This window comes from Primulina tabacum, chromosome 14 (assembly GCF_025594145.1).
Source record: "Primulina tabacum isolate GXHZ01 chromosome 14, ASM2559414v2, whole genome shotgun sequence".
Taxonomy (NCBI): Eukaryota; Viridiplantae; Streptophyta; class Magnoliopsida; order Lamiales; family Gesneriaceae; genus Primulina; species Primulina tabacum.
The window spans coordinates 8501763-8514827 of NC_134563.1; positions in this window are offsets into that span (position 1 = coordinate 8501763).

A 13065-nucleotide genomic window follows, 5' to 3' on the forward strand; every position below is an offset into this window, starting at 1 on the left:
TTCCAAAAAATCGACTGAAAAGTCACAGTATTTAAAATGACAGCAAATTTTGAGTTTTCAGATCTAAAATCGTTTCAAAACCGATCCAATAAATTTTTGCCCAAACGTTTTACAACATACATGGCTTTTTACGCATAATAAACCTAAGAACATATAATATAACAAGCTTGATGCAGAAACAAAAGATTATACATGTCTTTTGATATTTAAAACTCACGATACGGCGATACCGAAGCGGAAACGGTGTGAGGGTTGATCCAGGACGATTTGTGGCTCGATTTCTTGAAGTAAATCCAACGAAAATTTGCAGAACTTTGAAAAGGGAAGGGTGGCTGCTGGTTTTCACAAAGAACCCTTGCTCTCCTCACACAAAAACTGAATTGGGGATGAAATGAAAGTGTGTGTGCGTCGTGTGTTTTGGGTAAAAACGTGTGTGTGCGTTTTGTGTGTGTGCGTGTGTTATAAATACAATTAGAGGAAAATTGCTTAAATCAATAATTAACAAGCTAATTAAGTGTTAATCCCACTATTTTACCAAAAATCTCCTAATTAAAATAAAATACACTATTGACCACTTTTAAAGTTTAAAATCTCAAAATCACTTAATAAATTTAAATTAGGCTTTTAAAATGCTAAAAACTAAATAAATCATTTAAAATACATCATTCTTAACTTAAAATAAAATACCACATTTTAAATTTGCCAAAATTGTTGTCGGTCTCTTTTCCTCGATCTCGCATCGAATAATCGTCTGAAACGTAAAACTGAAAAGAATATTTTAACATCCATCACATAAACATAAATAATTAAAATAATGCAAATTCCACAAATTATACATCACTAAATTCATTTTAAACTTAATTAGATAATTTAACAATTAAATAAATGCATGGGTTTTACGTGTACTGATTTTGGGCTCTACAGTTCCTCCCCCACTTAAATAAATTTCGTCCTCGAAATTAAATCTTACCAAAGAGTTCCGGATAGCGACTTCTCATATCTGCTTCTGTCTCCCAAGTGGCCTCCTCCACAGATTGATTCAGCCATCGGACTTTGACCAACTTGGTCTCCTTGTTCCGAAGTCTCCGCTCCTCTCTGTCCAGGATTTGGACAGGTCTTTCCTCGTATGACAGATCTGGAGCAAGCTGCAATGGCTCATAGCTCAAAACATGTGAAGGATTAGCTAGGCACTTCCTCAGCATCAAGACGTGGAACACATTATGTACACCGGCCAGATTCGGCGGTAGGGCTACACGATAAGCTAGTGTCCCAACTATGTCAAGAATTTCGAACGGTCCAATAAATCTAGGACTAAGCTTGCCTCTCTTCCCAAATCTCATAACACCCTTCATAGGTGTTATCTTTACAAAAACATGATCACCTATGGCAAACTCAAGATCCCTTCTTCTCTTGTCAGCATAACTCTTTTGACGACTCTGGGCAGTCTTCATCCTGTCTCGGATCTTGACCACCACATCTGCAGTCTGCTGAACAATCTCAGGACCAAGTTCTGATCTCTCACCGACTTCATCCCAATGAATCGGCGATCTGCACTTCCTCCCATACAATGCCTCGTAGGGAGAAATACCTATAGATGATTGAAAACTGTTGTTGTATGTAAAATCCACAAGAGGTAGCTTCGATTCTCAATTCTCATGGAAATCAATCACACAAGCTCTCAACAAATCCTCCAAAATTTGAATCACTCGCTCAGTCTGGCCATCTGTCTGAGGGTGGAAAGCTGTACTGAATATCAACTTCGTCTCCATGACTGCATGCAAACTTTTCCAAAAGGACGATGTAAATCTCGGATCCCTGTCGAACAAAATAGAAACTGGGATTTCATGCAATCGGACTATCTCCCTTAAATAGAACTCCACATACTGTGTCATGGAGAAATTCATCTTCACTAGGCAAGAAGTGCGCTGACTTAGTGAGTCGATCCACTATAACTCAAATGGCATTGGATCCTCTGACTGACCTCGGCAAACTAACAACGAAGTCCATGCTGATATTCTCCCACTTTCACTCCGGGATAGGTAGTGGCTTAAGCATTCCTGCTGGCCTCTGATGCTCTGCCTTCACTTGTTGACAAGTGAGGCATTTAGACACAAATCAACGGATATCTCGCTTCATACCTGGCCACCAATAAAAATTTGCAAATCTTTGTACATCTTGGTACCTCCTGGATGGATAGAATATGGAGATGTATGTGCCTCTGTCAGAATATTCTCTCTGATCGAATCAACACTAGGTACCCACATCCTCCCTCTGTATCTCACAATACCATTTGACACTGTGCAGAGTACACTGCCCTTGGATTCATCCTTCAGTTTCCATTTCTGTAATTGTTCGTCTGAAGACTGACCTCTACGGATCCGGTCTAGCAAAGAAGACTGGACTGTCAGATTAGACAGCTTAGGGCTCTGCCCTTAGGATACACCTCTAAATCAAATCTCTGAATCTCTGACTGAAGAGATCTCAGTACCGACAGCTGTGATACGACTGCAACTTCACTGCTCAAAGCATCTGCCACAACATTAGCTTTCCTTGGATGGTAGCTAATCTCACAATCATAGTCTTTTACCAACTCCAACCATCGTCTTTGTCTCATATTCAATTCTTTCTGCGTGAAGAAATACTTGAGACTCTTGTGATCTGTGAATATCTGGCATTTCTCGCCGTACAAATAACGTCTCCATATCTTTAACGCAAAGACAACGGCAGCTAACTCAAGATCATGGCTAACATTGGTACTGTGATAAGAGCTTGCTTCAATGTGTCAAAGCTCTTCTGGCACTCGTCACTCCAAATGAATTTAGCATTCTTCTTAGTCAATGAAGTGAGTGGCACTGCTATCGAAGAAAATCCCTGAATGAATTTCATATAGTAGCCTGCTAAGCCTACGAAACTGCGGATCTCTGACGCATTCTTCGGCTCAACCCATTCCTTAACTGCTGCTACCTTCGATGGATCCATCTCGATTCCACTGCTAGATTTTACATAACCCAAAAACGCTACCTTCTCCAACCAAAATCACACTTGCTGAATTTTGAAAACAACTTGCGACTCTGCAAGACCTGCAAAACTGTACTCAAATGCTGACGGTGATCCTCATGGCTCTTCGAGTAAATGAGAATGTCATCGATGAACACTATGACGAACTGATCTAGGTAGGGCTGGAATACTCGATTCATCAAGTCCATAAAAATCGCTGGAGCATTCGTCAGTCCAAACGGCATCACTAAAAACATGTAATGCCCATACCTAGTTCTGAAGGCTGTCATATGAACATCTGTATCTTTTACCTTTAGCTGATGATACCCTGATCGAAGATTTATCTTAGATAACATTGTAGCTCTCTGCAACTGATCAAACAAATCCTCAATCCTTGGAAGTGGTTATTTATTCTTGATCGTTACGTTGTTTAGTTCTCGGTAGTCGATACACAACCTCATGCTCCCATCTTTCTTCTTTACGAAGAGTACTGGTGCGCCCCATGGTGAGAAACTAGGGCGAATGAATTCCTTGTCAAGAAGCTGCTGAATCTACTGCTTGAGTTCTAACATCTCAGCTGGAGCTAACCGGTACGGTGCCTTTGAGATTGGCACGGTGTCTGGCACAAGGTAAATGAAAAACTCCACCTCTCTTTCTGGTGGAAGACCTGTGACGTCATCTGGAAAGACGTCAGGAAAATCTCGGACTACTGGTACATCAGATATCGACGGAGTGGGTACGTCAGGTGCAGAAATAATACTGACCAAGAAAGCCTGACACCCTTTGTGAATAAGTCTCCATGCATGCATGCAAGATAGCTTGCAAGGGAAACTTCTCCATCTATCTAGCTCAAAGATAAACTGCTCCATGCCCAAAGGTCTTACCAACACTGACCATTTTTGGAAATCAATAAGAACTCTGTTCTTCGTCAGTCAGCCCATTCCCAAGATAATATCAAATTCTGGCATCGGCAACACGATTAGATCTACATACACTAGGTGGCCTTGCAGCTCGAGATCGATGTCTCTGACCATGCTGGTAGCTGATAATTCTTCCCCTGATGGGACTGTCACTGAATAGCTCACGTTGAGTCCAATAGACTTGACGTCCAGATGATTAGAGAACGTCTCTCAAATAAAAGAGTGAGTGGCCCCTGAATCTATCAAGGTCTTCGTGGCTACTCTCTTTATGAAAATATTTCCAGAGAGACGCTGGTACAACACAAAAACTTATATCCCAAAAATTCTAATCTTAACCACAAGCACAGTAGAAAAATCTCTACCCAAGTCACCAAAAATACTACTAGCACATTAATAATCCCAAATCAATTCGAAACATGCATAGCAAAAATAATGCGGTGCTGAAATAAATAAGTTACCAGTCAACAGGGTCGTATCTGGGTTCGCCTCCTCTTCTTGCAAGGCGAACACTCTCCACTGAGTTGGCTGCCTCAGCATATGATCGCTGGCTCAGCATATGATGCATTTTCCCGATCCAAATAAACACTGCCCCGGATGCTGGCGGTTGCACTTCGGGCACACTAGGTACTCACCGGGTCTCTGAGGAGCCTTAAGTTGAGGAATTGGACCCTTGCCTTTCGGCGGTCCCTGATGACCTCTTCCCCTGCTGCCCCTAGAAAGGCCTCTTGAACTGGGTTCGCTGCTGTTGCTGCTGCTGAGGTGCCTGATAGGGCTTTTTGCCCTGCCTATCGACCTCAATGACTCTCTGGTCCTGTTCTGCCATCAAAGCTCTCGACACGGCAACTGCATAAGTCGTAGGACCAGCAACTCGAACATCACGGCGCCAGATCGGCCGCAACCCATCCATAAAATGCCTCAACTTCTCCAGGACATCATTTGCAATCAGGGGCACAAAGTGACACCCCCTCTCAAACTTCCTGACGAAGTCTGGCACGCTGCTGTCTCCCTGTCGCAGCGACATGAACTCCCTGGTCAGGCGGGAGCGTACTTCTTCAGTGAAGTACTTGGAGAAGAAAACCTCCTTGAACCCATTCCACGTCAGTGTTTGTAAGTTCACTGACACTGACGCGCTTTCCCACCAAAGCCTGGCATCTCCAGCCAACAAGAAGGTGGCACATCTAACTCTGTCTGCATCCTGCAGCTCCATAAACGCAAAGATTACCTCGATGGACTTAATACATCCTTCGGCTATTATCGGGTCAGTAGTCCCCGAGAACTCCTTCAGATCCATCCTCTTAAACCTCTCATAGACTGCCTCCAGTCTGGGCCTCGCCCCTCTGTCTACTGCAGTCTGGTTCCCCGCAAACTGTGCGAAGAACTGGATCATTCCTACAAGCATCTGAGCCTGCATATCTGGGGGAGGACGAGGAGGAGTGACCCTCTCCCCATATTGGGCTTCCCTATTCTCATCTCATGCTTCACGCACAATCCTACGTCTAGGAGGCATACTGTTCCAATATTTACCCAACACGTAAACCCAACATGCATGAACATAAAACTAATATCATAAGATGCACGTAAGTTGAACTCAAACGTGTACATGCTGAAATCATGACTGGATACATATTACATGAATGAGTTTAAAACTTTAAAACTTACAGACTTGAGGTGTGATTTCTGAGTTTCTCGCAGATGGCAGTAGCATAACCCTTTACAAGAACACCATTCTGATACCAACGGTAACGTACCGTACTTTTAAACTACTTTAAAATTTGCGGAAAAATAATAATTTTATTAATTAAATAGAAACCTTCAAATTGCGATAACAATAAAATGATCATTCAAAATATTTTCAACGAAAAGATCACAAATAAAGTTTGCTAAAAACACTTGTTTAAATATCGTAAACAATAACGTGAAATCAGAGTATTTGAAACATTGCATAATTTCTTATTAACATGGGCGGTCCTCGGGTTTAGCCTCCTGCTCAGTCCAAGTTGGCTTATTGGTCCCCACCCCTCGTCTCCTCAAATTCATCGTCACCTGCATCGATCAAGTCTAGTGAGTCTAAAGACTCAACACGTATAAACTGAATATAACAAATAATACGTAATAAAACCACATGCATCTTTAAAGTAGAGCGTACATACTTGAAAGCATAAACATACTTGAAACTTGAACGTAATAGCATAAACATAGACGTGCCATCATCATAAAATTTTTCATAAACATGCTTGCCTCATACATACTTGAACATTCATAAACTTCATCATTTTGCGTGGATATATATTTCAAAGCAAGTGACCCATACATAAATGCGGCTGATCAGACTAAACCACAGTACTGGGCTGACAGAGAAAATCCACTGCCACATACATTAGATCTCCGTTCATGCTTTACCGGGTAGATTGGTCCCTGGTCATGCTTTACCTCTTTCCAATCCTGATCTAAACCCAGTCATGCTTTACCGAGGTGGAGAGGTCCTCGGCCACGTTCACCGACTACCAAACCCGTTCATAATTTTGTCACAAGACATTTAGCATACCTCAAAAACATAAAACAATTTCTTTTGCACGTCGAACATACTTACATGGCGTTGAGGGATTCGTTGGATCTCGTTTGGGGCCACTGCTGCACATACTAACATGATTTCGAATACCTACCTTGAATAACTTAGACGTATAGTCATGCTCACACCCAAAAATGACAAATTTCCTTATGACATTCTAAATCTCTCGGGACTCGACCTCGTTTAATCTTCGTACTAAATAATGACATCAAAACCCCAAAACAATCCCTAATAAAATTTAAAATATTTTTTTAAAAGGACATGGACCCTGTGTAAGGGTCCGTGCAGGTGCTGGAAATTCTCATTTTGAAGGAAAAAGTGCACGGACCCCGTGCTAGGGTCCGGCTACGGGTCCGTATACCTACTGAAATCGCGAACCAATGAAAATTCACTATACTTATGGCTTATTCCTCCTAACTCGATCATACGGACCGTGAACCAATGCCTCGAGACCCATCCTAGGATGCTATGACACTTATTCAAACTCAAACAAATGCCCCAAAACAACTATGCATCATAAGCAACGCAACCCAATCCAATCCGTGAACTCGACATTTGACACCAAAACGCATCCAACGAATTCTATTGCAACCAATTGCCTATCGATGCGATCCAACACACCAAAATCCATCCCAACATCATACTCATCATACTTAAACGCAGCAGTGATCACCCGTCGATCCCCAACGAAGCCTGCAATAATAAAACTTCAAGAACACATCAAGAACGCATTTTCAGAAAATCGCAGTTTGAGTAGTTCCACGAAAACGATCATAACTCACTCATTTCTTATCCAACTATTTCGAATTTACTATAAAATTGAAGGTATCAAAAAGTTCTACATTTTAAATGTTTAAATATTTTCCAAAAAATCGACTGAACAGTCACAGTATTTAAAATGACAGCAAATTTTGAGTTTTCAGATCTAAAATGGTTTCAAAACCAATCCAACAAATTTTTGCTCAAACGTTTTACAACATACATAGATTTTTACGCATAATAAACCTAAGAACATATAATATAACAAGCTTGATGCAGAAACAAAAGATTATACATGACTTTTGATATTTAAAACTCACGATACGGCGATACCGAAGCGGAAACGGTGTGAGGGTTGATCCGAGACGATTTGTGGCTTGATTTCTTGAAGTAAATCCAACAAAAATCTGCAGAACTTTGAAAAGGGAAGGGTGGCTGCTGGTTTTCACAAAGAACCCTTGCTCTCCTCACACAAAAACTGAATTGGGAATGAAATGAAAGTGTGTGTGTGTGTCGTGTGTTTTGTGTAAAAACGTGTGTGTGCGTTTTGTGTGCGTGCATGTGTTATAAATACAATTAGGGGAAAATTGCTTAAATAAATAATTAACAAGCTAATTAAATGTTAATCCCACTATATTACCAAAAATCTCCTTATTAAAATAAAATACACTATTGACAACTTTTAAAGTTTAAAATCTCAAAATCACTTAATAAATTAAATTAGGCTTTTAAAATGATAAAAACTAAATAAATCATTTAAAATATCCTCATTCTTAACATAAAATAAAATACCACATTTTAAAATTACCAAAATCGTTGCCGATCTCTATTCATCAATCCCGCATCGAATAATTGAATGAAACGTAAAACTCAAGAGAATATTTTAACGTGCATCACATAAACATAAATAATTTAAAATAATACAAATTCCACAAATTATGCATCACTAAATTCATTTTAAACTTAATTAGATAATTTAAAAATTAAATAAATACATGGGTTTTACGTGTACTGATTTTGGGCTCTACACATGATCCTCAAAGAGATATGGGTATTGTTCTCGCATATTTTCTTCCAACTCCCAAGTAGCTTTTTTTTCAATGTGATTGGACCATTGTACTTTGACATATGGAATAGTTCGTCGCCTCAGTACTTGGTCTTTGTTATCCACAATTCGAATCGGAATTTCTTCATACTTCAGTTCTTTATTTAGATTGCCCTTGACCAATAGTGGTCCAGCTTCAAGGATATGACTCAGATCGTAAATATATCTTCTTAACTGTGAAACGTGGAAAACATTATGGATCCTTGACATATCAAGGGGAAGTGCTAATCTGTAAGCAAGTGTTCCCACTTTCTCTAGAATGTCAAAAGGTCCAACATATCTGAAATTCAGTTTCCCAGCCTTATTGAATCGGATTACACCCTTCATGGGTGACACTTTCACATATGCCTTTATGCCCACTTCAAATTCCACGGGTCTTCTTTTCAGGTCAGCCCAGTTTTTATGTCGATCTTGTGCATCTTTTAGTCGCTCTTTGATAATAGCAACTTTATCCACTGTTTCTTGGATCAGTTCGGGTCCAACGATGACTTTTTCCCCTACTTCATCCCAATATAGTGGTGATCGACACTTTCGTCCATACAGAGCTTCGTATGGTGCCATTCCAATACTGTTTATTATTGTATGCGAATTCGATTAAAGGTAGCTGTTAACTCCAATTACCACTGAAGTCTAGAGCACATGCTCTCAGCATATCTTCTAAAGTTTGAATTGTCCTCTCTGTTTGGCCATCGGTCTGAGGATTATAGATCGTACTAAGACTAACTTTTGTCCCTATAGCTTGTTGAAAGCTCTTCCAAAAACGAGATGTAAACCTCGGGTCTCTGTCTGACAATATGCTGGTCCGGAACTCCATGTAATCGTACGATATCATTCATGTACAATGTGGCTAGCTTGTCCAAATTATAGTTCATGCGGACATGTAAGAAATGCGCAGATTTTGTGAGTCTATCTATGATTACCCAGATGCCATCATGACTTTGTCTAGACTTTGGTAACCCGACAACAAAGTCCATCGAGATATGTTCCCATTTCCATTCTGAAATCTCTAGAGGTTGAAGAAGTCCTCCAGGTCTTTGGTGCTCTGCTTTGACTTGTTGGCACACAAGACACTTGGAAACAAATATCGCAACATTCTTTTTCATTCCATTCCACTAGAAATTCTTATTCATGTCTCTGTACATCTTGGTACTGCCAGGATGGAATGAAAATTTTGACTTATGTGCTTCAGACATTACTTCTTGACGAAGGTTATCGATGTCTTGTACTCCCAATCGTCCTTTCATCCACAAGATTCCTTTGTTATCCATCTCGAAATCTTGTGATTTTCCTTCTTTAGCTTGCTCTTTCAGTTTTACCAAAGCGGAATCTCTATCTTGACTTATCTTGATAGTCTTTCGAAGGCATGGTTGTGCTGAAAGTGATGTCAGGATCACCTTACTCGTATTCTTTCGACTTAAAGCATCTGCTACCTTGTTGGCTTTGCCTGGGTGGTAGCTTATCATCAAGTCGTAATCCTTCATGAGTTCTATCCACCGTTTTTGTCTTATATTTAGTTCCTTTTGAGTGAACAAATATTTGAGACTTTGGTGATCAGTGAAAATCTCACACTTGGCTCCATAAAGATAATGTCTCCAAATTTTTAGTGCGAACACCACTGCAGCTAGTTCGAGGTCATGCGTTGGGTAATTATGTTCATACGGCTTCAACTGTCTCGACGCGTATGCAATCACCCTTCCCTCTTGCAAGAGTACACATCCTAAACCTTCTTTAGATGCATCACTGTAGATGGTGAAGTCTTTGCCTTCAGTTGGCAATACCAACACCGGAGTAGAGGCAAGTTTCTTCTTTAAAGTCTCGAAGCTTTGCTCACATTCTTCACTCCATTGAAATTTAGAGTTCTTCTGTGTGAGCTTAGTGAGAGGTATGGCTATTGAAGAGAATCCTTCAACAAATTTTCGATAATAGCCTGCTAGTCCCAAAAAGCTTCAAATTTCTGTCACATTATTTGGCCTTGACCAATCCATGATTGCTTCTACCTTCTTAGGATCCACAGATACTCCTGCTGCTGATATTATGTGTCCCAAGAATGTGACGCTCTCTAGCCAGAATTCGAATTTCTCTAACTTGGCGTATAGTTCTTTTTCTCTCAGCGTCTGGAGGGTGAGATGAAGATGTTCTTTATGGTCTTCTTCACTTGAAGAATATACCAAAATATCGTCGATGAATACCACAACAAACTTGTCAAAAAACGGCTTGAACACCCTGTTCATGAGATCCATGAATGCTGCCAGAGCGTTTGTTAATCCGAACGGCATTACCGTGAACTCATAATGTCCATACCTTGTTCTAAAGGCTGTCTTCATAATATCGTCTGTTTTGACCTTTAGTTGATGGTAGCCTGACCTTAAGTCCAGCTTGGAAAAGACTGTAGCTCCCTTGAGTTGGTCAAATGGGTCATCTATCCTTGGAAGCGGGTACTTATTCTTGATTGTGATCTTATTCAGTTCCCTGTAATCAATACATAATCTCATGCTTCCGTCCTTCATCTTTACAAATAGGACAGGAGCTCCCCACGGAGATGCGCTTGGTCGGATTTGCTTGTTATCCAACAATTCTTGAAGTTGATCTTTGATTTCTTTCAACTCTGCTGGAGCCATACGGTATGGTGCTTTTGAGATTGGTGTAGCATTGGGTACTAAATTAATCACAAATTCCACTTCGTTGTCGGGTATTGTTCCAGGGAGTTTTTCAAGAAAGACATCTGGGAACTCTTGTACTACCGGAATCTCTTCTAATGCAAGTGTGGTTTCTTCCTTTACCTCGCTTAACATAGCTAGGTAAATTTCTTCTCCACTTTTCATGGCTTTCCAAGTTTGAGACGCAGAAAGAAGAGTCTTTCGTTCTTTTGTCTTACCATGAAATAAAATTTTCTCTTGCTGTGGAGCTTGGATGGTTACCGTATTTCTTTTACAGTCTACTAAAGCATGATTCTTGACTAACCAATCCATTCCAAGAATTGCATCGAATTCCACCATATTTAGTTGGATTGGGTTTGCCTTGAAATTCTGATTTCCTATAAGAACGCTAATATCCTGATATAGAATGCGAGTTTCTAAAATCCGATCTGCAGGAGTTGCTACTCTATATGGTTCTTCTAAGTTATCAGGCTTAGTTCCTAACTTCTTGGCAAATCTCTTAGACATGAATGAATGCGTAGCACCAAAATCAAATAACAAATAAGCAGGTATATTATTGATTAGAATGGTACTGGCCACGACATCATTTGAGTTGTCAGCCTCTTCTTGAGTGAGAGCATAGACTTGAGCGTTGTCTTATTCTTCTTAGGCTTGTTTGGAGTTGTTCCACCTGCTGGATCATTCCTTGGATCAGGAAAAGGTCATTGAGCAATGCTGTGACCCATCTTTCCACAACGGAAACAAGCTCCAGAATTTCTACGTCATTCACCAGTGTGAGTGAATCCACAAGTTTGGCACTTGACTTCCTCTCTGCTTGATTGAGAAGAAGTGGTTCCTTTGGCTGGAGCACTGGTAAACTGATTGCTTGAGAACCTAGGCTTTTTGAATTGTTGGCCCGGTTGGTACTGGATTGACTGAGGACGTTTGAGTTTGTTCTCACCTTCATGCCTCTTGATGTCATTCTCATCCCTGATGGCGGCTCCCATCAATTCATCAAAACTATTGGGCTCGATAACGGCGAGGGCAGATTGAATGCGGCTGTTCAATCTCTTCTTGAAGCGATGTACCTTCAAGGCCTCATCTCCCATGATGGTTGGGAGTAAGTTCTCAATGAGTGGAAATTAGATGAATAATCCACCACTGTCATGTTTGGTTCTTGAACCAAGCTTTCAAATTCTCACAGCTTCTGCACTCGAACTGCTGTCGGGAAGTACTGCTTCAGAAATGCCTCTCGGAACTTTTGCCACGTGATAGGTCCCGTCCCTAACATAGCTAGTGAGACTCATTCCCACCATTTGGCTGCTTTATCCACAAGAAAATGTGTAATCACATCTACCTTGATCCCTTGTGGAACCTCAAGTAGTCGAAGATGATTATCCACCTCCTTCATCCAATTCTGTCCGACCTCAGGATCGGAGCTTCCATCGAAATTCGGGACTCTTGCTCTTCGGAGGGACTCATAATGCTGATTAGTCCCATTCTGAACTGGAGATGGTGGCGGTGGCTGATTAGCATTAGGGTTGACAAACCCTTGTAGCGTGGTTGCCACAATCGTGGCTATAGCCATCAGATCCGCCTGACTGAGGCCAACTGCTAGTGGTGGTTGATGTGCAGCCTCATCGTTGCGGTTGTTGTTGCGGTTTCCATAACGAGGGTTGCGATTGTTTCTCATGGGTCTTCCGTCCATTTCCTACAAATATGATATTTCTAAGGTTGTCGGCAGAATAGAGACTAAACAAAGAGATCAAAATGATAGAGTAATTGCTCAAAAATTAAATATGAAACCAATAGATAGAAATAAATTTTATTGATTTCCACGAAAGTCCAATTACAACTAAACATCGAAAATGATAACAGAAATGTAAATGGAACAAGTGCTATTACAAAGAACTATTACTGAAGGTCTAATCTATCACTTCTCCTAATCCCAAATCCATAGGATCCTCTTCGACTTCTTCTTCTTCTTCTTCGGGATCCTCCTCGGGTTCGACTTCATGGTTGGCTATTACTGTTTCCAGATGTTCAATATGACCATGCAGAACTGCATTCTGGTCGCTA